Raw genomic sequence first — 22,673 nt, 5'->3', positions numbered from 1 at the left:
ATTATTGTTTAATAGTAAAAGCTCTAATTTGTGTGAGAAACGTATCATTCTGGATTTGATAAATAACACTAGTCAACAAGATTTTGGCACAGAAATGAAAATACCTGATTCTAATAGAACTTTTCACGTAGAATTCGAATCTGCAATCAGTTTTTCTCCATCCCTCTGTCACGGGAAAACTGAGTGTGATGGAGAAAAACTGATTACAGATTCGATTTCTACGTGAAAAGTTCTATTAGAATCGGGTATTTTCTTCCTTGTGCCAGAGAAAAAGTATCTTTTTGTCGACTAGTCGTAATTGATATACATATGTTTGATCAAAATGAAAGTGATATGTCTGTCACAAAATGTAGCTCAGATGCAAATTGTAAAATTTAAAATTTAGGCGGTCGAGAAAACAAATTAATTGAAACATTTAAACTAACAAATTTAAAATGTATACAACTGTTGGAGTACATTAAACTTTGGACGGAGAACAGTAACCGTGGTTGAATTCGAAGGGCAAAGTTCTTGATTCACATTCTACACTGAGAAAAATCCGTTTCCGGAGAGCGGTATGTTGTACAAATATACGGAACCCTCTTGCTTACTACAGACATCAGTATGGAGAATACGTTATCCGTATGCTACATAGGCACTGTCCTTAGATGTTACATTATGCCGTTGCAGGATGTCTGATATCTAACAGTCTTCCTTATATTACATACATATATGTACGTTATCTTCGTGAGCTGTATGTTATATACGTCCATTTGTATGTGAGGTCCTGACCGCCTATATTGTTTCATATGGAAAGCATGTACAGATGGAACCAGTGCCGGACTGGCCACGTTGGCTACTTGGCAATCGCCAAGGGCCCGAGGGGCCCTGCAGGAATCACGAGGCGCAGGACCTGTAGGCCTTGGTCGAATTTTCGCGATCACAAGTGGTTCCTGAGTCTTCCTACCAAAAAGCTTGCGGAAGCGAAGTTCGCATGTGAGAGAGCATTTTCTAAGTTGAAAATTGTTAAAAGTAGAATAAAATCTACGATAAGTCAAAACCATTTGTCTCCTTTACTTTTTATGTTTACAGAAAAAGAATTATTCTAAACTGTAGACAAAGAAAAAGTAATTAATTTGATTGCCTTATCAAGCGAAGAACTGCGTAAAAAGCTGTCAAAGTAATTAAAGTAAATTCACGATTACGTTTGATTGTCTCAGTATTATTGTAACTTTTTTCGATCTGTTTTTACTACATATTTATTCAATTAAGAAAATATAAGGTTGTCATTTATCATGTTTTGCAACTAACGTCTTAAGTTTATATATATATATACAGAGCGTTCAAAAAGTCTCTATACACCTGAATCGTGGGGGCGGGGGACATTTGGAGGCTCATGGGGGACATTTCCAACATTTGCTGTGGAAATGTGTGTGTATATGCTACGCCCTGTACATAGTGCTTTTATGCCATAAAATGTAATAAATTTTGAGTAAAATAATTTTCTCGTTGCTTTGAATATGTGACAATTCAGGTGTATAGAGACTTTTTGAACGCTCTGTATATATATGGATGGGGGCCTTTAAGGAAAAGCGCCAAGGGCCCTCAACTTGGCCAGTCCGACACTGTATGGAACACTTATAGAGAAAGTATTATAAAACGTACGTTTTCAGTTATACGTTTGTTGTACGTTAAATCCAAAAACTACAGGATTTACACATATAACCTACGTTTTTACGTACACCACATACGATTTTTTACTCAGTGCAGAAATCAAGTTATTTATTGAGCGAAATTAAATATCAGAAGTGTTTAAGAATCTGTATTCGTAATTAATTTGTTATTAGTCCAGTTTCCAAAGTATATCCTATATTTTGTCCCATCTGGCCGCCTCTAATTGAAGTATATCCAGGGTACATTATAATACTTCCGTGGACATATACAGTAGAACATATTGCACCTTTTCGCCGAAAGTGGCACAAGTCAAAAAAACCTTAAGGTCCAAGCTCGTATCCCTCACGAGAAAAGTAACAGTGCGAAATTTGTCATTTTTGTTTTAATACTTTGGGATAATTTTACAGCTATATTTATAACACCTTTGCACATAAAAGAACAAACCGTTGGGATTGTAAAGTAACTACTTTAAAACAAGTTACGAGTTATGTCATTTTTTCTCGCGAGGGATACGAGCTTGGACCTTAAGGTTTGTTTGCCTTGTGTCACTTTTGTCGAAAAGGTGCAATATGTCAGGGAAGGTTCTAACCTCTCATATCCGCCCTTGGCAATGCCTTAATTAAACTGCTTCAGAGAAAGCAGACGAAGCAGAATAAAGGCCTAATTTCCATTTCTATTCTGTGAGCTTTTCTTGTTGTCTAGTCTCACGGTTCTACGCCATATAACACTAATGCCAATATTATTGAAACAGTATTGTAATAATCGCAATACTAGCAACTTAAAAAGTATTTCAATTATGTTTACTTGTCTTTTACTACATATAAAATGAATTTTCAGATATTCAAACAAAATTTTGTTTTAAAGTCACTATTCTGTGAGTTTTATGTAGTTGTTAGTTTGTTGGAAGATTCTAAGTGGTTAAAATGTTGTTTTGGTTGTGGATATCCATGTGTTTTAGGGTTTGGCGCCAGTTTCCAGCTTTTCCACAATCCATCATCAGCTGGTTTATTTTGGTGGATCAACCTAGTTCTTGTGTTTGTTTGCTCAAATTCTGTTAGCACTCAGGTCACGACCCAAAATAGACTTTCCGTTGATTTATCTGAAGCTTCTTCACAATTTTTTTTCCTTCTCTTGGCTTCTGAACGCATCAAACACAGAAGTATGGAGGAGATAAATTCAGGATAGGATATAGGCTCATTTCCTGTCCTGCATGTAGGGAAATTACTGAAATTTGAACTGAAACACACACACACTCAAAGTCATTTTGAATCTCTCTGGATTTGTGGTCATTTTGTCTGATACAATAAAAACTTGTAGGGAGGGATATTGACTGAGAACCAACTCTATCATGAGGGACGTGTTACAAGGTACAATTGAAGGGAAAACAAGGAAGGGATGAAAGAGGCTACAACAGAGGCGCACCAACGGGGGATACAGCGGGTCCACCACCACCCCAAAAAAAAACTTCCTAACTCAACACATTTATACACTTTCTCTTAGAAAAATAATCTAGTTCATTCATTGTATATATATAAGTGGAAGTATTTTACAATTACTTAGTGTCTTTTCGGTTGCAGAGTAATACCCCTTGAATGCTACGTAGCCACTACGTCTGTACTCATCCCATGCTGTAAACGTCGGTGCACCACTGATGAGCAACTAGCGACATGTAGCTAAAAATTAGCGGCCCCGCAGCGACGATCCGTGGTGGTCCCACTTCCGTTTTGAAGATTATACTACCAGCGGCAGAGACGCGATGAAACGCCAATGAGAAACAAAAGTACCCCTCTAAAATGTCTTAAATCGCCTATAACTTATGAGTAATTTGTTTATATTAAGGTAACTCTAAAAGACATGTAAAAAAAGTACGCGGGGTGGGTGCGAACCACCAACCTTTTGATAACTAGGTGCGTGCTCTTCCGACTTGGCCATGGAGGCAATTAAAAACAAATAATTGTAGGGGGATAAATCGTCAGGGTCTCTTTAATTTGGCTAATCAGAGTGCTCCTGTAACCCCGTATATTCGAAGATAACCGTTTAGGATCGAATAAAATCTGCTCGCCGTATAATTTAATAATAAAATTACTCACATCTATTTACTTTATTTCATAGTTCTCCCATATTCACTTTCTAATGATTGGTGACAGTTGCCATCTAAATTCACACAATTATATGCACTCATCTCAAGATTTTTCACTTCATGATGTAGAGGCAGGGATTACTCTTGACCCCTGGAGCTGACTTTAGGAACAATTCATCAGGAAAAAATAATATATAATAATAACCGCATGCACATGACTGGCGATAGTTCGTGTTGGTCCCTTCGCGATTCTTCGCGACGAATCGGAGGAGTGCGGACCAAAATGAAGTCCTCGGTGCTACGTGGTGGTAATTTCAACACCCCGACTCTAGATATCTCTTTCGATTCGACGAAACCCTACCGCCAATGGCACACTATCGGCAATCCTTCGACGCGTCGGTATATCGACGATCGACATTTACCGGCAAGTGGGCCACTAAGTGTTGGCGACGTTTACGGCATGGGGATATGAAGTTAGATGCTTGAACCCAGTCTTGATTAAATTCTGTGTAGTCACTGAAAAATATTATAGTTATATGAAGTGAATAACACTATTATTTCTATTTACAATGACTACAGCAGCTGTAGCTGATACCGTCGAACAGTCTCAACCTCCGCTTCCGGCATCACTGCACTATAGATCTACTGTCTTTTCACTATTCACTTATCATTAATCATTTCTAATCTCATTTACCTTAAAGCAGAGGTTCCCAACCTTCTTTTTCTTCCGTCCCCTTTCGTAAACTATGAGTACTTCACTCTTCCCCTCCACTCTCTATCTGGCTAAGGACTTAGAAGTTGGTTTTCCAATAAATTATACCGGTAACTTAGTATTAGGCTTCATGTATAATAGGTTGTGTGTTATTGAGCCTTTTAGTGTTAGATCTCCATAAAAATTTTCTATTTTTTTTATCGATTTTTTCGAAAATTAGGCATGAAGATTTACTCTCATGAATGTATTTTTTGTTCAGCTCAGTGAGATCCATTGATGAAATAATTGCAAATTTGGAGCGAAGCAATCGGCCTTTATTGATTATTCATTGATTTTTGTTTTAGTGCATTAATTGTTTTCGTAAACGAACATGACATGCAAATACTTGAATTTGCCAACCAGCGAAAAACATATTGGCTTTGAAAAACTATGTTGGCAGAACAAAACGAAAAAGGCTTCGCCCTATTTCTAACGCTGAAAATTCTATTTTACATTCTTTGCAATGAGAATTCGGGCGTCAAATGCTTTTACTATGTTAAATCTATGGGCACCACTTTTTTTCAGTAATTATTTCTCAATGGTACCCCTCCGATCGGGACATACATCTCCTTACGTCACTCAGCGCGTGCTCTCGAATCATCAAGTCAAATTTTGTTAAGAACGGTTCAAGCATTCGAACAAACGCACGCCTACGTAAATCGAGTAAAGCGGAGCTGTGCTCCAATAAATCATCGGGTTATTGTCAGGTCCGTATTTATATATTGTACGCCCCTGTGCTCTAAATAATTTGCCGCCCCCCGCACCAAATTTTCGGCTCCTCCGAATACAACCAATATTAGAGTTCAATTCATAGTTTTTGGGGTCGCTGAGATGAATAGTGATCCAATTCAACTTCAAGGTCATACTCCACTTCCCAGGAGGGGTGAGATTTTAAAAATAGCCGAAAACGATAGTTTTCGAGGTCGCTTTGTTTAATGGTAGGCTATCATTGTTCATGATGATCAAATTCATCCTCATCCCTTGCAAGGGAGGAGAAGGATGACTTTTTAAAAATAATCAGATAAGCTAGCTAATTAGTAACTACTGTAGTTAGAGCAAATTTAACACAATATTATGTTCTCGCGCTTGCTTGGTACTCTGTGGGCTGCTAGGTTTAAATATTACTTTATTGTGAACCTATTAAAATATCCAAAATTTTGCCGCCCCAAAAATTCTGCCGCCCTGTGCTCGAGCACAGAATAGCACTTACCTGAATACGGGCCTGCCCATTGTAGAATCAATTCAAGCTTATGGTTATAGATACTTAAAAAAGATCGTTCAATGTGTTAACATTATGTGTTAGACAATTGATTGTTACACTGATCGTAACTTGATAACTTGTATTGGTGTTTACGGCCATAATGCTTACGCACGTGAAATGAAGAAAGTGATAAAATTTGGCTTTGCTATTGCAATTTACACAATTAATATTATCAGTCTGCACAATTAATTCTATACATCTTGAGCTTACAATTCTACCACGAGTGTATATTGTAGATCAGAAAGAATACAGTTCTAGACTATATTGTATAATAAAAATGTGCTATAATTATAACAGTGAAAAACTTCGAGAAAGAAGACCGCTATAGCAAAAGACGTGGAGAAGTTATACTCTTTAGGCTAAAGGAAACGAATAATTTATGGAAGGGAATGACTGTGAAATTAATTTTTTGTGTGCTCTCCCACAGGGACCACGCGTACCAAAGGCCCACTCGCTATCGCTAACCCTTATACCAGAAGGGAGGGCATTACTCATTCTTCGCCTGAAATATTAAGAAGACAATCGTGAAATGAAAGATATGAAAGCGATTGAGAATAAACGAAAAGTAGAACGTGTTATTATAACTACTAATAGTAACTTCTTTTACAGTAAGACATCTCTACTGTTTTACAAAATGGGCCTACTGATATCTGTTTTCATTTTGTGATCTCATTGCTGGTGGATGATGTACTCGTCTGCATTAGCAGTGAGATGCGAGAATGACCTTTAAAATAAGGCAATGCAGAGGGGAAAGGACAAGAGAGGGGTTTGAGGGGTAGTTTAATGGACTGCTTCTTTGTGAAGAATAACCCTTGTTCTCCAGCCCCCACCGAGAAATGGAAAGTCGATAAAGACAGAAACTAGGAATGGCAATACAAAAAGAGAAGCAGCTATTAATAGGCTATTTTCTATCCACTATATACAGTCAGGATAATATAACTTATCGCTAGCATGCATGCCGTTGATGCATGTGGTTCCGAATCCGATTCCCGGCGGGAGTCTTGCATTATGCTGGTTCGGCTTTCGTTTTAAACCGTACCAGGCCTACGTATCGTCGGTGCTGAGAAAAGACGCTAAATTTTAACAACAAACAAATAATATAGTATTAAAGTTACCCATTAGATGAGACGAGACATAATTTTATGAAAAGTTATGAGAGACGAGACTGAACTCTTCCAACAGAAGCATATGAAGTTTTTCCAGACGAAACTGAACTCTTCTAATAAAAACATGTGTAGTTTTCGAGACGAGAAGAGTCGAGACTGAACTCTTCCAATAAAAGCATATATAGTTTTTCGAAACGTGACGAGACTGAACTCCTTCAATAAAAGCGTAGGTCTATGTATGTTCGAGACGAGACAGCATTTTCACAATATCTTTTCGAGGCGGGACAGCAAAAATATCTAGTGGGCAACACTAACGAGATAGCTCCCTCGTCTGAGAAAGTATATGAAAGTATATGCATTTCTATTGGAACAGTTCTGTCTTTTATCTCTTCTTCTCATGAAAGTCCTGTCTCGTTTCGTCTTGTTGGCAACCACATAACTGAATATCCGATTTCATATTTGAGACATTTTAGCAGAACCAGATTTAAACACCTAATCGAAAATATTAATATCAGGGGCGTCATTTAGGGGGAGCAGGGAGGGGCATTTGCCCCCCCCCCTGAGTTTGAGATGTATATAGATTTTATCAATAGAATAGTAGTAAATCAGAGAAAAATGCGAAATTTTACTTATATCAAGGGGTCTTGCCCCCCCCCCCAAACAAAATCTGAAATGACGTTCCTGAATAATATATCACGTCTATCAGGTTAGAAAATCATAAAAGGTAAAGAAACAGAAAGTGTTCGAGTGTGAAACGTGAATTTTGTTTCTTGTAATAGATCTTTATTTCCCATCATTAGAATTATCAAACATTAGCATTAAGAAATCAGTCGCTTTGTTAAACAACCTGCCAACAGCAAGAGGTTAATAGAACCAGTTGCAATAAAAACCGGTTTTACGCATCAAACGTCACACGACTGTCACCTTGGCTGCTTGACCAAAATAAGGTTTGTTTATGCACGAGGCACTTTTCCCGCCCACTTAACACAGTTTATATGGAAGAGATGATATTTAGATTTAGACTAGCCTTCTGCAGGAGGGCGGAGTACACAGACAACACTTTTTTTTGTTGTTGTTGTTATTATTTCTTCAGAAACAAAACATAATACAGGCGACTTCTTCCATAAATACAGAATTAGTGTATGAGTCTTTGGCGCGGGAGAACTGGGTTCGATTACCGGTAGAACCTCATGTGGTTTTGACCTTACGTTAAGCTGTAGCTCTACGTTTCATATAGCCAGTGGCGGCGATTGGACGTTAAAAGTGGGGGGGCAAGACATGATCTGAATATTTGTATATCAATGTTAATATACATATTTCCCTGGTTGAAACTACATACATTAATAGGCCATTTCAGAAAAGTGGGGGGCAACTGCCCCCCTTTGCCCCCCCTAATCGCCGCCCATGCATATAGCACCATAGAAGGGACGCTAACTCAAATCAACATCCAATGACAAAAACTTAAATTAAATCATCAAATAATGTAGAAAGGCACCTCGCTCATCATAGTTTGTAGAGGATATCTTATATATCTTATATATATCTTATATAAATAGCCTGCCTTACTAAAAATAATACAAAATTTACCAGTTTTCTTTTGCTTGTTTATTCATCAGTGAAAGGAGATAATGAAATGCAAGTCACCACAATCATAGATAATGTTATTCTACAACAGAAAATATAAACCTGAAGAATTTTCAGTGTTGTCATTTATAGAAATTACAGTGTTGCAAGAAAAAACATTTCCCTAAAATCTAAGTTAAGGCAGCGAGTAGAGGAACAAACTCAATTGCATTTGGTTACGTATCATGTTGTTTTGGTTTCCTGTGAACTACTTTTTAAATAATAGTTGTATTTAGTTTGTAATAAACAAAATAGTTTTAACATACATTTATAAAACTAAATAATAATGTTAAATAAAAAGTAGTTCACAAGAAACCAAAACAACATGATACGTAATCAAATGCAGTTGAGTTCATTCCTCTACTCGCTGCCTTAACTTAGGTTTTAGGGAAATTGTTTTTCTGGCAACACTGTAATTTCTATGGATGGTAACACTGTAATTTCTATGGATGGCAACACTAAACATTCTTAAGGTTTATATTTTCTGTTGTAGAATAGCATTATCTATGATTGTGGTGACTTGCATTTCATTATCTCCTTTCACTGATGAATAAACAAACAAAAGAAAACTGGTAAATTTTGTATAATTTTTAGTAAGGCATGCTCTTAACATGCGTGTCTAGAGGTGTCAAGACCAGAAATATTTGTTCTTGAGACGAGACGAGAAACATTAAAATTCTCAGAAATTTCTTGAGTTTCGTGAGTAACATTAGTTCACACAAGTTTTAGATCTCAAAGAGTTTTACATGACTCAGAGTTCAAAAACTAGAAAGCGATTAAGTTATTGTACGAACAAAATAAATACTATTTATCAACGTTTAAAAATACGCAAGCCATTACGCAATGTACTCCAATAATAAATAAGGTTTCAATGTTGTTAAACCACACCCTTCCTGAACCTCTGTTAACGCTAAAATTAAAAAAGAAAAGGGCATAAATTTACGAAATGTAACGAGATAAGAAAAGGTTTTTGAGAGTCGATACGTCATTAGAAGGGCTCTTCGAGAATTGAGACGAGATGAAACTTCTACAAAATTTACGAAAACGAGACGAGAAAACCTTACTCGTCGTCCCGATCCGTCTCCTGGGAACACTACGAGGTGTATCTAATAAATAAATCATTTACAGCATTCTACCATTTCACACAAAATTTGACCCTAACAAGGCATGTTTCTCTTCTTTCTAAATTTCTGGGAAAAGAGAGAAATCTTCATAGAAATAAAAGATGTACGTATTTATTCCAATCAAACGCTGATTTTGAAGAAAATTGAATAAATAGGCAATATTCGGTATCTAAGCAATGTCTATTACTTCTGTACCTTAAGAATTTCCAATATACTATTTAATTAATACTATGTATATCGTATGTCTTCTCTTTCTTTCAATACTTTTTCTCAATACAGTCAATAAAGAGCAAATTATTATTATTATTATTATTATTATTATTATTATTATTATTATTATTATTATTATTATTATTACTATTATTATTATTATTATTATTATTATTATTATTATTATTATTATTATTATTATTATTATTATTATTATTATTATTATTATTATTATTATTATTATTTTGAAATTGAAGCTAGCCTACCAAAAGAACTTCAGCGCGTTCATTTTCCATCATATTTAACATCAAGATATTGGTATTTTGTCTAACATTTAGTGTATATTCATATTATAAATAGCTTGTGTAGTGGCTGACGCGTTCGCCTTTGGTGGACGTGATCCCAGGTTTGCTTCACAGTAGCAAAGCACAAAAACCTACTTTCACAATCATTCATCTGCATTAATCAAATTTCGATAGTACTCTAAGGTCACGTGTATTGGACTCGTAATTCGTTATCCATTGTCTGAAAATTTCCTCTCCCCCTAGAAAGACTCTCAGGTGTTTATTATTATTATTATTATTATTATTATTATTATTATTATTATTATTATTATTATTATTATTATTATTATTATTATTATTATTATTATTATTATATTCAGGAGCGGCTCTATGATGTAGTCACAAAGTCATATGCCTTCCCAATTAATACGAAGTAAACTACTTAAGAAAAAAGAAATATAGACATTTATTCCTGTATACGAACGAGGAACGACCGAAGAAAAAATTGTTGTTTTAATATGGAGTTGAAATTGTGATTGATATCAATGAGAGATTTGGGAACATAGTGTAAGTCATGATGCTTGATGTTACTCTCTGTTCATGTGTTCTGCCGTGGTTCTTTCTAGCGATCGCCTGCCTCAAAGAGCATCTCTTTAAAGAGCATCCCTTACGCATAACATAATCACATATTTTTCGCGACTGTAAAAAAAAAAAAAAAAAAAAAAAAAAAAAAAAAAAAAAAAAAAAAATCTGCTTCGACCGTAAGACCGAACCACGGGAGAAGAGAAAATAGGGCGGAGCCTAAGCTCTGTGGCCGTGTTGACACACTCAAACCGAGCAAAGTGGGATGGGTTTCTTACGCTTTCCGCACACACACAAAAGAATGATTTATGTTGTATCAAAGACGAGAATAAGCCACAGTATAATGTCGAATCATTGTTTGTGACGTCTATATGCAAAATAATAGTAATAATAATAATAATAATAATAATAATAATAATAATAATAATAATAATAATAATTACTTTACAATTTCAGAGTTTAATAACACCTGGTGCATGTTTACCTAGTTTATTATTATTATTAAGATTATTATTATTATTATTATTATTATTATTATTATTATTATTATTATTATTATTATTATTATTATTATTATTATTATTATTATTATTGCAAGCATTTAGGGAATGAATTAATATTCTTGAACTTCTAATGTTTTACTATAGAAATGTTATTGTGAAAGCAAACATACGAACCCACTGACAAATTTGTAAGTGTTACACTTGTAATTCAAAATTATAAAAAGATCAGTAAGTAGAGAAAAGTAAATTGTCAAGTCATGCAGTCCAGGTTTAAGGTGGATAACACGCATGGTGTGTCAGTAAATTCGGCTCCCGGTAGATCTGCGGAACTTCATGCATATACTGAAGATTCCTCATGCTATATGGTTTGTTAAACGTGTTTTCGGCATGGGATACCAGGGTTCGATTCTCGATAAGAACACATGTGATTCAGAGTCTACACGGTCTACGTCTTGATGCTGAAAATGGATGGTCAAAAGAATTGTTTATTTGTTTCAGAAACGATCCAAATTGAATGCAGACTTGATTTCAATGAAAATATTCCGTGTCTATTTTAGAAGTAAATAATTAAATATTCGATAAACGAAGCTAGTTAACATTTCACTACTTAGTTTTTGTATCCGTTTCAAATTTCACTTTTAATTATGTATGTTAATGGGTATGTAACCGAATGATTTTTACAGAATTGTTTCAGAGAGGGCACAGTGGCTCGGTGGTAGGATGCTCATGTTCTGTGCTTAATGTTTCTGGTTTCATCCCCTCCCACAGGAGTTTGTGGTGGACAACATCGTGTCCGTGGGTTTTCTCGGGGTTCTCCCGTTTTCTCCCACATTCCCATTTCACCACTTTCATTAATTGATCCTTCTTCTTTAGCATAAATGGAGTACCATCAGATATACAGCCAGAAATCATTTCATTTATAGAATCGATTGAAAAAATTCAATTGAAGAAGTATAGGTTGAGTAGTTTTTGCCATGCGCGCCGACTATGTGGGTGCCCCGGGGCTTCAGCATCCACAAGATTTTTTTGTTTGATAGAAACAAATTAAAATAAATATTTGCTATTATCAAAAAATAATAAGCAATTAAAACATTGAAATGGAAGTTAAAATTTCTAACCTCTAAAACATAATTGCTTGTTTCAAATGTGTTTGTCCAAAGATAACCAAGCCATATACAACGATATTGTATATCTATGCGATAAATTATTTCCATTTTCGTATCTTGATTTTGGGCAACGGTGCGTAAAAGTATACAATCTATTGAGTAGAAGAAGAAGAATAAAAGAGATGTTGTTGATTCTAAATATAAAGAAATAAGAGTTCTGCCATGTTGCTATCCAGTTAATCGGAGTAACTGAAATCTATGTTAGTTTTAAATGTATAAACTGTACTATTATTGTGCTGCCAAAATGTCTTGAGCCATGGCAAAAATTCTAACTAACGCTCAAACCCTCACACACCCACGCGTTGAGCCAATAAGGGTTCAGCTGTTGCTAAGCGAGAGAAAGTGAGTGGAATTCCTTCAGCCGATAGCAGCGCTTGCAACGGAAGACTAGGGATCAAGTCAATGTAGCATATCTATAGTTACCGTAATAGCAAATAGTTGTTTAAAGGTTGCTATGACGACCGAAAATGAAGATTATTATTAATGAAGTTGTGAAAGAATAATAAAAGCTAATAGAGATATAAGTGACGTTTCTAATTTAAAGTAATTTGATTGTGTTGACATATAGTTAAAAATTTTACGAACTGTGGGCTAAATGTAACGTGAAAAAATAATAAGTTAATAATCGTTACATTTTAGATGGTGGTTCCGATACGTTACACATACACTTTCCCCTTTCTTCTTGCATATCTATGGCCTACTCAAAGGTAGTTCTTACAATAAAAAATGAAACTATATTGCGAATAGAATCGAGCACAGTCCTTTATGACAGTGTTCATAAAATATTTTAAATTAAAAGAAAATCAATCAAAATTATCGAGACTCCCTTAAAAACATATAACACGCTCCGCCACTGATGCGCACCCACATAAATTTTGGAAAGTCGGCGCCGCTAGTTTGCAACATCAACTCTTTTTCACTTCTTCAATGCTTTCAATCAGGGTTGGTTGGTTTAAACTAGGGATGGCCATTTTCGGAAAAAGAGTTTTCCGGTTTCCGGAAATCACGTTTTCCGTTTTTCCGGAAAATTTTCCGTCTTCCGATTTTCCGGAAAATTTTCCGTTTTCCGTTTTTCCGGAAAATTTTCCGTTTCCGTTTTTCCGGAAGATTTTCCGTCTTCCGTTTTCCGGAAAATTTTCCGTTTTCCGATTTTCCGGAAAATTTTCCATTTCCGATTTTCCGGAAAATTTTCCGTTTCCGATTTTTCAGAAAATTTTCCATTCCCGTTTTTCCGGAAAATTTTCCGTTTTTCCGGAAAATTTTTCCGTCTTCCGATTTTCCGGAAAATTTTCCGTTTCTGTTTTTCCGGAAAATTTTCCGTCTTCCGTTTTCCGGAAAATTTTCCGTTTTTCGATTTTCCGCAAAATTTTAGGTGTCCGATTTTCCGGAAAATTTTCCGTTTCCGTTTTTCCGGAAAATTTTCCGTCTTTCCTTTCTAATTTTCCAGTTTCCGGAAGAATTATATTCCGTTTTCCGTTTTCACTGAAAATGTGGTCATTCCTAGTCTGTAGGAAGTTGAACCTTTTTAAGAGTTCTGGTATATTTATATACCATGGCGTACTATCCTCTTTGACCGCTTATTTAGGTTCTATAACAGGTATTTAAGCCGGGATTTTTTTTATTTTTCAAGTCAAGGATGGACCAAAGAACACCGCAGATGCGTTTTGGAACCGGATGGTCTACTTGGCGGCGCCAAGTGGTGCGAAGGGACGTGACTTTTTTTTTTCTTAAGGCAAATTTCAAAACCTTTTCACGCCTTTAGTTTTCACGATATCAGATTGAAACTTGCATAAGGATTGTGTGTACCTTTGGGTATTTATCAATTTTTTTAGATCCCTATGTGAAACCAGGGCCGGGCCCGAGGGGCGCAAGTGTTACGAAGGGGTGATTTTTTCAGAAAAATTCCGTTTCTTTAAGATTTTTCCGGTTAAGGTTTATGATACGGACACGTGGTACCGTTGGTAAGTATGCTCTATCGTGAGAAAAACGAGGTATGAACCATGATCCTACAATAAATAGTAAGGAAGCAGTAGCTGTTTGAGTGAAAGTGTAAAATTTACGTCAGAAAGTGGATATCCTTAAAGGGTTAAACTTGCAATCTGACACCTTTGTTACATTTCTATCTGATAATTCATTGTTAAAGTGGGAAACAATCCGACTAACAACACTTAACATTTTCTCGATTTATTCTATTGCAAGACCCTTATCTATATAGATTTGTAGGGTCTGAGCAAAACAACATATGCTTGCATACGGAAGTTCTCGTACCGCACTTGTGATATTACTAGCATTGTCATAGACAATTGCATGTATTTTATCTGAAATGTTCCACTACTCTGCAACATGTGCTAAGTGCTGAGTTAGGTTTACCCTTGTGTGCCTCACTTCTATTTCAATTATTTGAAGGACTGAACTTATTGAACTTAGATGGAAGCATATAGTGGACTGTGATTGTAATATAACTTTCCGTAGCCTGCGAAGTCCAGCTATCTGTTGTCAAAGCAATCGATTCCGCAGCCACACTTCTCCTTAGAAAACAAGGCCTCAATACGGCGAGTCACAGTTTGCCTGGATGGTGAGTGGTAACTTGGTTCTACTTCATTCATAAATTCAAGAAACCGAATTGCTTCAACGAAAGGCAAAGGAAGAAGATCCTTTGGTACCATATTACTTATTTTACTATCAAGCACCTCTGCTCTTGCGGAAGAACAAGGTTTAGGGTCTCTGAGATAAGACAGAATTTTTTCTGTTTTTACATACTATATGTTCCCTTATTTGTAAAACATTTTTTCTGGGATCTTTCTGTTACTTTAGATGCATTTGAGCGTACGCCAGGTGAAGCGATAATCTGAGATATAGAGGTAGCAGCACCTAGATTATCATCTACGTTTATGAAATAATAATAATAATAATAATAATAATAATAATAATAATAATAATAATAATAATAATAATAATAATAATAATAATTAGGAGTTCAGAATTTAGTAACAAAACATGAATGTAGAATAATAAGTAGAGCAACCCACATTATGTTTTATTTTTTTCAAACTATGCTTTATTATTAATTTGTCCTAGCATTTTTTTAAAATTCTCCTTTGTGGAGGGGGGCACTTTCTATATTTGGAAAATTGGTAGTGAGTTGGTTTGTAAAAATGATCGAAAACGATCGATATTAGTTACGAAAAAATCAGCAACAAAAAATATAGTGCTTTCCTTCATATATCCATTGCTTTCTACTATAATAATTGTTGAAGCTTACAGCACAGGGCAATCAACCCACAAAGTTGTGAGAAAAATAGTCATAAAATTTGTACTGTAAGCTTAATTACACGGAAATTTTAAGTTTGGATAGTACACATAATTATATAAAAAATTTTACTCTTTTTTTTCCCTTTACGTTGGTCTACTTACCTTGGTTTGGGACTTTCAAATTTCATCCTTTTTCCACTGAAAAGTATCGATAATTCATCAAGGAAATAATTATACTATGATAATTTAATTGAAATTCATCGTAATTAGGTCCATGGCAAACAGCAGTGTGGTAATTGAAGGGGAAGGAGGGAAATTCCCATTCACCTCTGAACACTTTCCAGGAACCTCGTTCCCTTTCGCTTTCTAGACGGGGGAGGAAACTTGATAATGGCATCAAACTTTCATGTGTAATTACAAAAATTAAATATACTAGGAATGCAATGGATATACTCGATTGCAATGAAATGAGCTGAGCGAGCCCGGAATTTTTGAAAATCACGCGCAGATTTTAATTGTTGACAAAAAAATCACGTGAAAACTTTTTCCCCATGTTAAGTCTATGGAAGCGTTTTTCGGTGATTATTCCTCGATGGTACATCGGATTTTTGATTTCGACCTATGTTCTCACTCAGCACGACATACTCTATCAGCGTGCTAAGTTTGGTTGAGATCGGCCAAACGGTCTAGGAGGAAGCGTTTTTCGGTCATTATTCCTCGATGGTACATCGGATTTTTGATTTCGACCTATGTTGTCACTCAGCACGACATACTCTATCAGCGTGCTAAGTTTGGTTGAGATCGGCCAAACGGTCTAGGAGGAGTTCGCGGACAACCAAACGGCTAACCTGAGTATAAGAGCTTCGCTCGCTCAGCTCAATAAACAAATAAGAAATCATCAGTTTATCAAGCTTTCATTGATAATTTATGCACAAGATTCCCTATCGAAGGTGTGGTAGATGAAGTTTCTGTTCTCCATGAGTCGACATTGCCAACTGACATGGTCGATATGGAAAAGATGTATGGTGATAGAGAGATGATACTTCTTGCTGAGTATTTCAAAACTGATCAAGAAAAATCGTTATCAGACGTCTAAAAAGCAGATTGTCGATGAGGAGTTGCAGAATCGGGTAGAAGTATTATCAATTTCCACGACAGAGTGCGAACTGGGATTAGATGACTGATATTAGAAATAGACTAAGTGCTCGAACATTGTCTAACTTGTTGTTCATCAATGTTAATGGCTCACCGCTAGACAAGCTCAAAGTAGATGAGCTACTGTAGTTATTTCTTGGCTGAATGATGCACATCATTCCGCTGCGGATGGTTTACCACGAAAAAGTTCTGGAGACCAACAGGAAATAAACCCGATTTCAGATTGATTTTAAGGTGGTAACTTAAATTTAACGTGGCGTTTTAGTAATTACACAAATTACAATTATGAGCATACTTTATGGAGATGCTCTCTCAGAGAGTACTCGAGCACCTTTATTCACTATGAAAAACTGATTTTCAAGTCTTTTGTGAGAAAAATACTGTGAACTGAGAAACCATAACCTTTTCCATATTGTACAGGGGTATTTTCCTGTGAATAGAAGTTTCTTTTGGAAAGCGTTCAGAAATTAACACTTGCAAGAATACTCTCTTAGTACAAGTATATTTTAGGCACACACTAATTTTCCCCCGCCTCGAAGTGCTTCAATTTCCTCACTGATAAACACTTTACCATTTAATATCGTAAAGGTCAGATTCACCATTATTGAGCGATTGACTAGAAATTCAAAGTCCGATTAGTGACAATTTGACAGTCTTGTTTTATTACAAGTGTAAACTCTTTAGTCAGTACAGAAGAGGCCGTGGATCGTGTTCAGAGTTGATGACGATGGATTTTGGTGAGTCAGAGTAGGTCACAATGGATGAGAGTGGTTCATGGTGGGTGGTGGGTCAGAGTGGGTCACGGAGGGTAATGGGTCACAGTGGGTCGTGGGTCACGGTTGGTGGTGGGTCAGTGGGTCGTGGATCAAGTTTTCATTGACCCACGCCAACTCGGGTCGGATGTAACTGAGTAATCAACTTACAGAAAAAAAATAGTCGGGACGGGTAGGGCGCTCGAATCGAACATCGTCTTCTGAATGTTAACCCGATGTTCTAACGCCTGAGCTCAGTTGGAATACGTAGTGTACTCCCGCCAATACTACTGCGTGTGGATTCTATAGAATCTAGGGCGCCGATTTCTCTGTAACTTTGGGGATCCATTCAGATGCAGAAGGTATATATGAGGGTTTTAAGACAAACTGAATTCAAATTGTTCAAAATATTGTATATTTATATTTGAGGGGGCTGCCCCCGGCCCCCCAGGATCTGTGACCTTGACAGATCACCGTGGTCACGATAATCAATGAAGAAATGGTTGGAATTTAAACATACTAGTTGTATTAATAACACACTGCCAGCTCTCTTTACTGCCAGGATTCTGCCATCAGGTAGACGCATACACGCATGATCGGAATTTCCTGGTGCAAACGAATGATCTGCAAGCCCTCACGCAAACAAAAAAGTACATGATTAAGCAAGTGTACAAATAGATGTAGCAGGAAGGAATGTTTCGTCGCTGATTTACTCGACCTTTCCTCTCCTGTCCACTGTTAAGTTTGAGTTGCGTTTCTATAGCACTAGATGGTGAAGAGCATTGCCTCATTTACTTGTTTTCGCGAAGCATTTTTCGTTATATTTCTTAAAGTAAGACGACCAATGTCACTATTCCAAGTGAACATTTTCATTTTCCAGAAAATTTTTCGCCTTCCGTTTCTCCGGAAAATTTTACGTCTTCCGTTTCCGTTTTCCGGAAAATTTTCCGTTTCTGTTTTTCCGGAAAATTTTCCGCCTTCCGATTTTCCGGAAATTTTTCCGTTTTCTGTTTTCAATTTTCCGGTTTCCGGAAAAATATTTTCCGTTTTCCGTTTTTTCCGGAAAATGTGGATATCCCTAGTTTAAACCAAAAAAAAAAAAAAAATGTTTGCAAAAGTGTTTGTAAAATCTTGATGAACACACATTTGTGGGTTATCACGTTTCACTCCCGTATATTATTCGTATTATATTTAGACCTAAATTCCCCATTCATTACTCAAAAAGATTATACTACAAAAGCAACTTTTTTTTTAAAAGTTTATAAATGTTTATTTTGTGATTTTTTGTAGTTGTTATTATTGTTATGTAATTGCAATCGAAGAAAAATTCTAAATATTGTTTCGTTTCAATGTTTACTATTGATAAAATACATCGAAAATACCGTACTTTTTGTGTGTGTGTGAGGGGGGTCATACAGACCCCACGAGAGGCATTTAGTGAAATAAGTATCTTTGGTATTTATTTATGTATAAATGAGTCTGAGCCAAAGTGGACTCAAATAATTCGTATCTTTATTCATTTTTCTTATTGATATGCAGATTAAGTCGGTGTATTTCTTTAATTTGGACCAATAAAAGTCGTTGTTAACTAACTTGAACTAAATTAGTTCTTCTGTACTCCGTAGTACTTTGCAATTGTTCATATGTAATTCTGTGTAATGGTTTCACTTGTGCAACTGTTTATCTTTTTATCCTTCTGAAATGACTCTTGACAGTTATATTAAATAGCATGTAAAGATCAGTACAACGTATTTTTATCAGAATTCCTTCGTGAGTGAGTCGGCAGACGTATCGCATTTGTGTCCAATTAGTCCTGGTTCCGAGTTCAAATGGAGGACAATTTCTCTCGGATGTAACTCGAAAAGCGGTTTTTATTCCGCTTTAAGCTTATGTGACCCCTTCCAGCATAACCCGGTTGTTGCATAATAACATCAAGGCGAAACAAACTTATTTCTGTCCATATATGATATGAATATATAGAGCAAATTATTTAAACCATAAAAACCTGGTTTAAAACAAAAAAACCTGGTTTAAACCCAAAAAACCGTTTTTTTTTTTTTTTTGTTTTCTTAAATAAAAACCATGGTTTTTGCCAACCCTGCTTTCAATGCTTTGTGCTGAATAAAGTATGAAGGCCTAAAATTAAGTTAAATAATTCTGTATATAAGACATATACAGAATATATGATTATATTCGATGACACATAAGACAATATAAGATATATTGGATGTACAAAGGCGCCCATCAGGGCGGCAAGGTGGGGCGCTCGCCCCCTAAGAGGAAATTCTACGTGAGAATATTGAAAACCCAATAGAATTTTTACATTAGTTACAGCAAAATTTGAAACTATATTTGAAACGTCGCTTATACTTGCCCTCCCCCTTGGAAACCCAACATGGGCGCCCTTGTGGATGTATGATTATAGAAAGGCAATTTGTTTTCCTGTAATACTGTATTTGTACCTAGTATCAGAATTTAAAGAATGTCTTCAATGTGAAACATTAGTGAAGGCCTTCCAAAGCCAAGAAATGATTTTGCAATAACCTGTTTTATATCCATTGCCGATATGATTTCCCTGTTCTAGAACTCTAGAGCCGCCACTGCTTTAGCCAGAGAATACACATTGGCATATCGTATGGCAACTATGTTGAAGATCAGCAGCGCCCACAATCCTTTTGCGGTGGAACTGGACTTTTTAAAAGTCCGCAACCAGATGACGTAACGATCGCCTGTTAAACGCCAGTTGGAAACAACTTTTGCATGTTGCAACACAAGAGACAGATCCCTCGTGGTAACTACACTTCATACGCAACACGAGAGAAGCTGCACTTTTCCTTTCTCGCCTTATTCGGATCGGTGCGAGTGCGATGGGTGGGGAGGGGAGGGGAGGACTCCCAGAGTCAAGGAGAGCCACCTTGACCAAATTACAGTTCTCATCTTTTCAATAGAGCCTTCCATAACCCATATATTCTTCCATCTGTCCACCTTGTACTGTCATACGTCATGTGTTTCTCTTCTCGGAATATTTATTTTATCATCAATTCCCTGAATAAACATCTTTGTAGAAATATAATTAGTGGTGTAGCCAACAGTAATTTAAAAGTGAGAAACACAGCCTTAAATTCTCCGTTATCTTAACTGCAAATTATTTTACAAAGATTATATTTGACAACATGTTGCACTGAAGATTTATTCTAGGACTGTAGATTAACTTTTGTAATTTGGCCTTTATTTATGTTATGGATCTAGTTTGGTTAGACCGTTTATGCTCCCAGGTCCACAATTGCAAGCAGTGGCGTCATTCAAAACATTGAACAACCGGTTCTGTGATTAGTATAGTAAATTGACGTAGTATTAGTGGCAAGAGCGGCGATCCTGGGAGGCCCGGGCCCCACAATGCTCATGTGGGCCCCCATTTATTTTTATGAATATGTATTTTTATTGTTATATGTGCTTTTATGAATATACAATATTTGACATAATTTAAGTTCAATTTGTCTTAAAATCCTCATATATGCCGTCTTAGACTCTTGTCTGAAACCAAACACACATCTGATTGCACCCCCTCCGGCGCCCTTGATCAGTGGCATTCACGAGAAGGATTTCTGGGTTTAACCCCACTTGAGAAAGATATGGGAAAATAAACATCTTACATATAAAAATGGATGTTTGTGTGTGTTTGGCTGGTATACAAATCTACATCGTTGACTTGGCATACTTCAAAGTGATTTTATCGAAGAGACTATAGTTTAGAAGGGACCGTAAGCTATATAGAACTGTTTGGTTCGTATTCTAAGGGGAAGGAGAGGGTATCAAAGGAAAAGAGATTATTTAAAACTAATGTAAAAAAATAGAATATCTCACAAATTTTCGTGTTAGAAAGATGAAGGTCGGTATGTAACCCTACTTCTACGTCTAGTCGGTATGCACATATGACTTACAATCTAATAACTAACTAACTAAATAGATAAATAAAAAATACTATGGGATTAGACGACCCTAGGGCTTGGGAAGGGGTGACATGTAAAAGTAATCGAAAAAACTGATATTAGTATTGAATCCAAAATTTTCGGGGTTGCTGAGATGAATAGTAGGCGATGCAGTTCAAGTTCAATGTCTGATCAAAGTCCGGAACAGTTTCCCAAACTTCTAGGAGATGTTGATCATACGGTGACTTATGTTCGGGTTAGTTCATTAAGTTTTTCTCCGTCAAAGTGAAAACACTGCGGAGCATTAAGTGATGAACACCATGAAATGCACAGCAACATTGCTTGCAAGCATCCAGAATTTGTGATAAGACATAGTGTCATGTTGCTTGACACTGCATGCGCAAATGTCGGTTAAAGGAAGTTGCAGAGTCTCTATGAAATGTAGTATCAAAGCCTTCCTTGTCCATCTTATTCCCCTGATGTCTCTCCCACTTACTACCATCTCTTACGGCATTCCGACCACTTCTTGAGAGGAAAGTTCTTCCCTGAAAATCGGGCGGTGCTACATATGGTACATTCTTTATGTGATAGACTCCAGACTTCTTTTTGCCACGAATGTAGTTGCTAGCTGGGCGGTGGCAAAAATATGTTTGGAGACGAGGACTACACATTTCTACCACTGTAGTTTTTGATTAACCAGGTAACCAAGATTTCTGTGATCTTTGGAAATTACTTTTCCAAAGCTTTTATTATTGAAATAAATTGTATAAACGTACGCGTAATATGTTTTGAAAAGGTCAATGAATATGTAACATTTAAAGGCAAAGTGATATACAAGGTGTTTCAAAACAACACTGACAATGTTTGGGCGGTGATTCCTAACACCAAGATAAGACAAAAAGTATAGACCAATCTAGGTGCATAAATCCTTCCTTTTGGAATTATAGGCTGCCGAAAACATGAAAAAAAAAAAATGAACTTTAAAAGTCCATAGCTCCAAAACTATGGGATCTACCGTAGTCGGGTCAAGTCTCCACTTAGGAACTATATAGTATGTAGTCTATCCAAATATCAATGTTTCACAATATGCGGTACTTCCGCAACAATGTTTGGTGATATGTTTGAAATTTTAATGATATGTTTTTTTTTTTAAGATAAAGCATATATGTATACAGGGAGCTTCAAAACAATACCGACAAGGTTTGGTGAAACATTGTTGGTATTGTTTTGAAACTCTCTGTA

The 22,673-nt window shown here is 36.2% G+C and overlaps 1 protein-coding gene across 2 annotated transcripts in view; it reads left to right on the top strand.

Moving 5' to 3' along the window:
• The window catches only part of LOC145665008 (uncharacterized), a 106,918-nt gene that overhangs the window by 36,609 nt on the left and 47,636 nt on the right, over window positions 1-22,673 (top strand). The gene's annotated exons all lie outside the window — the stretch shown is intronic.

Source organism: Thermobia domestica, chromosome 1 (assembly GCF_964235325.1).
Source record: "Thermobia domestica chromosome 1, izTheDome1.hap1.1, whole genome shotgun sequence".
In the NCBI taxonomy this organism is placed as follows: Eukaryota; Metazoa; Arthropoda; class Insecta; order Zygentoma; family Lepismatidae; genus Thermobia; species Thermobia domestica.
Note: the sequence above shows the minus strand (reverse complement) of the source record. Positions and strands in the feature narration are given on the sequence as shown.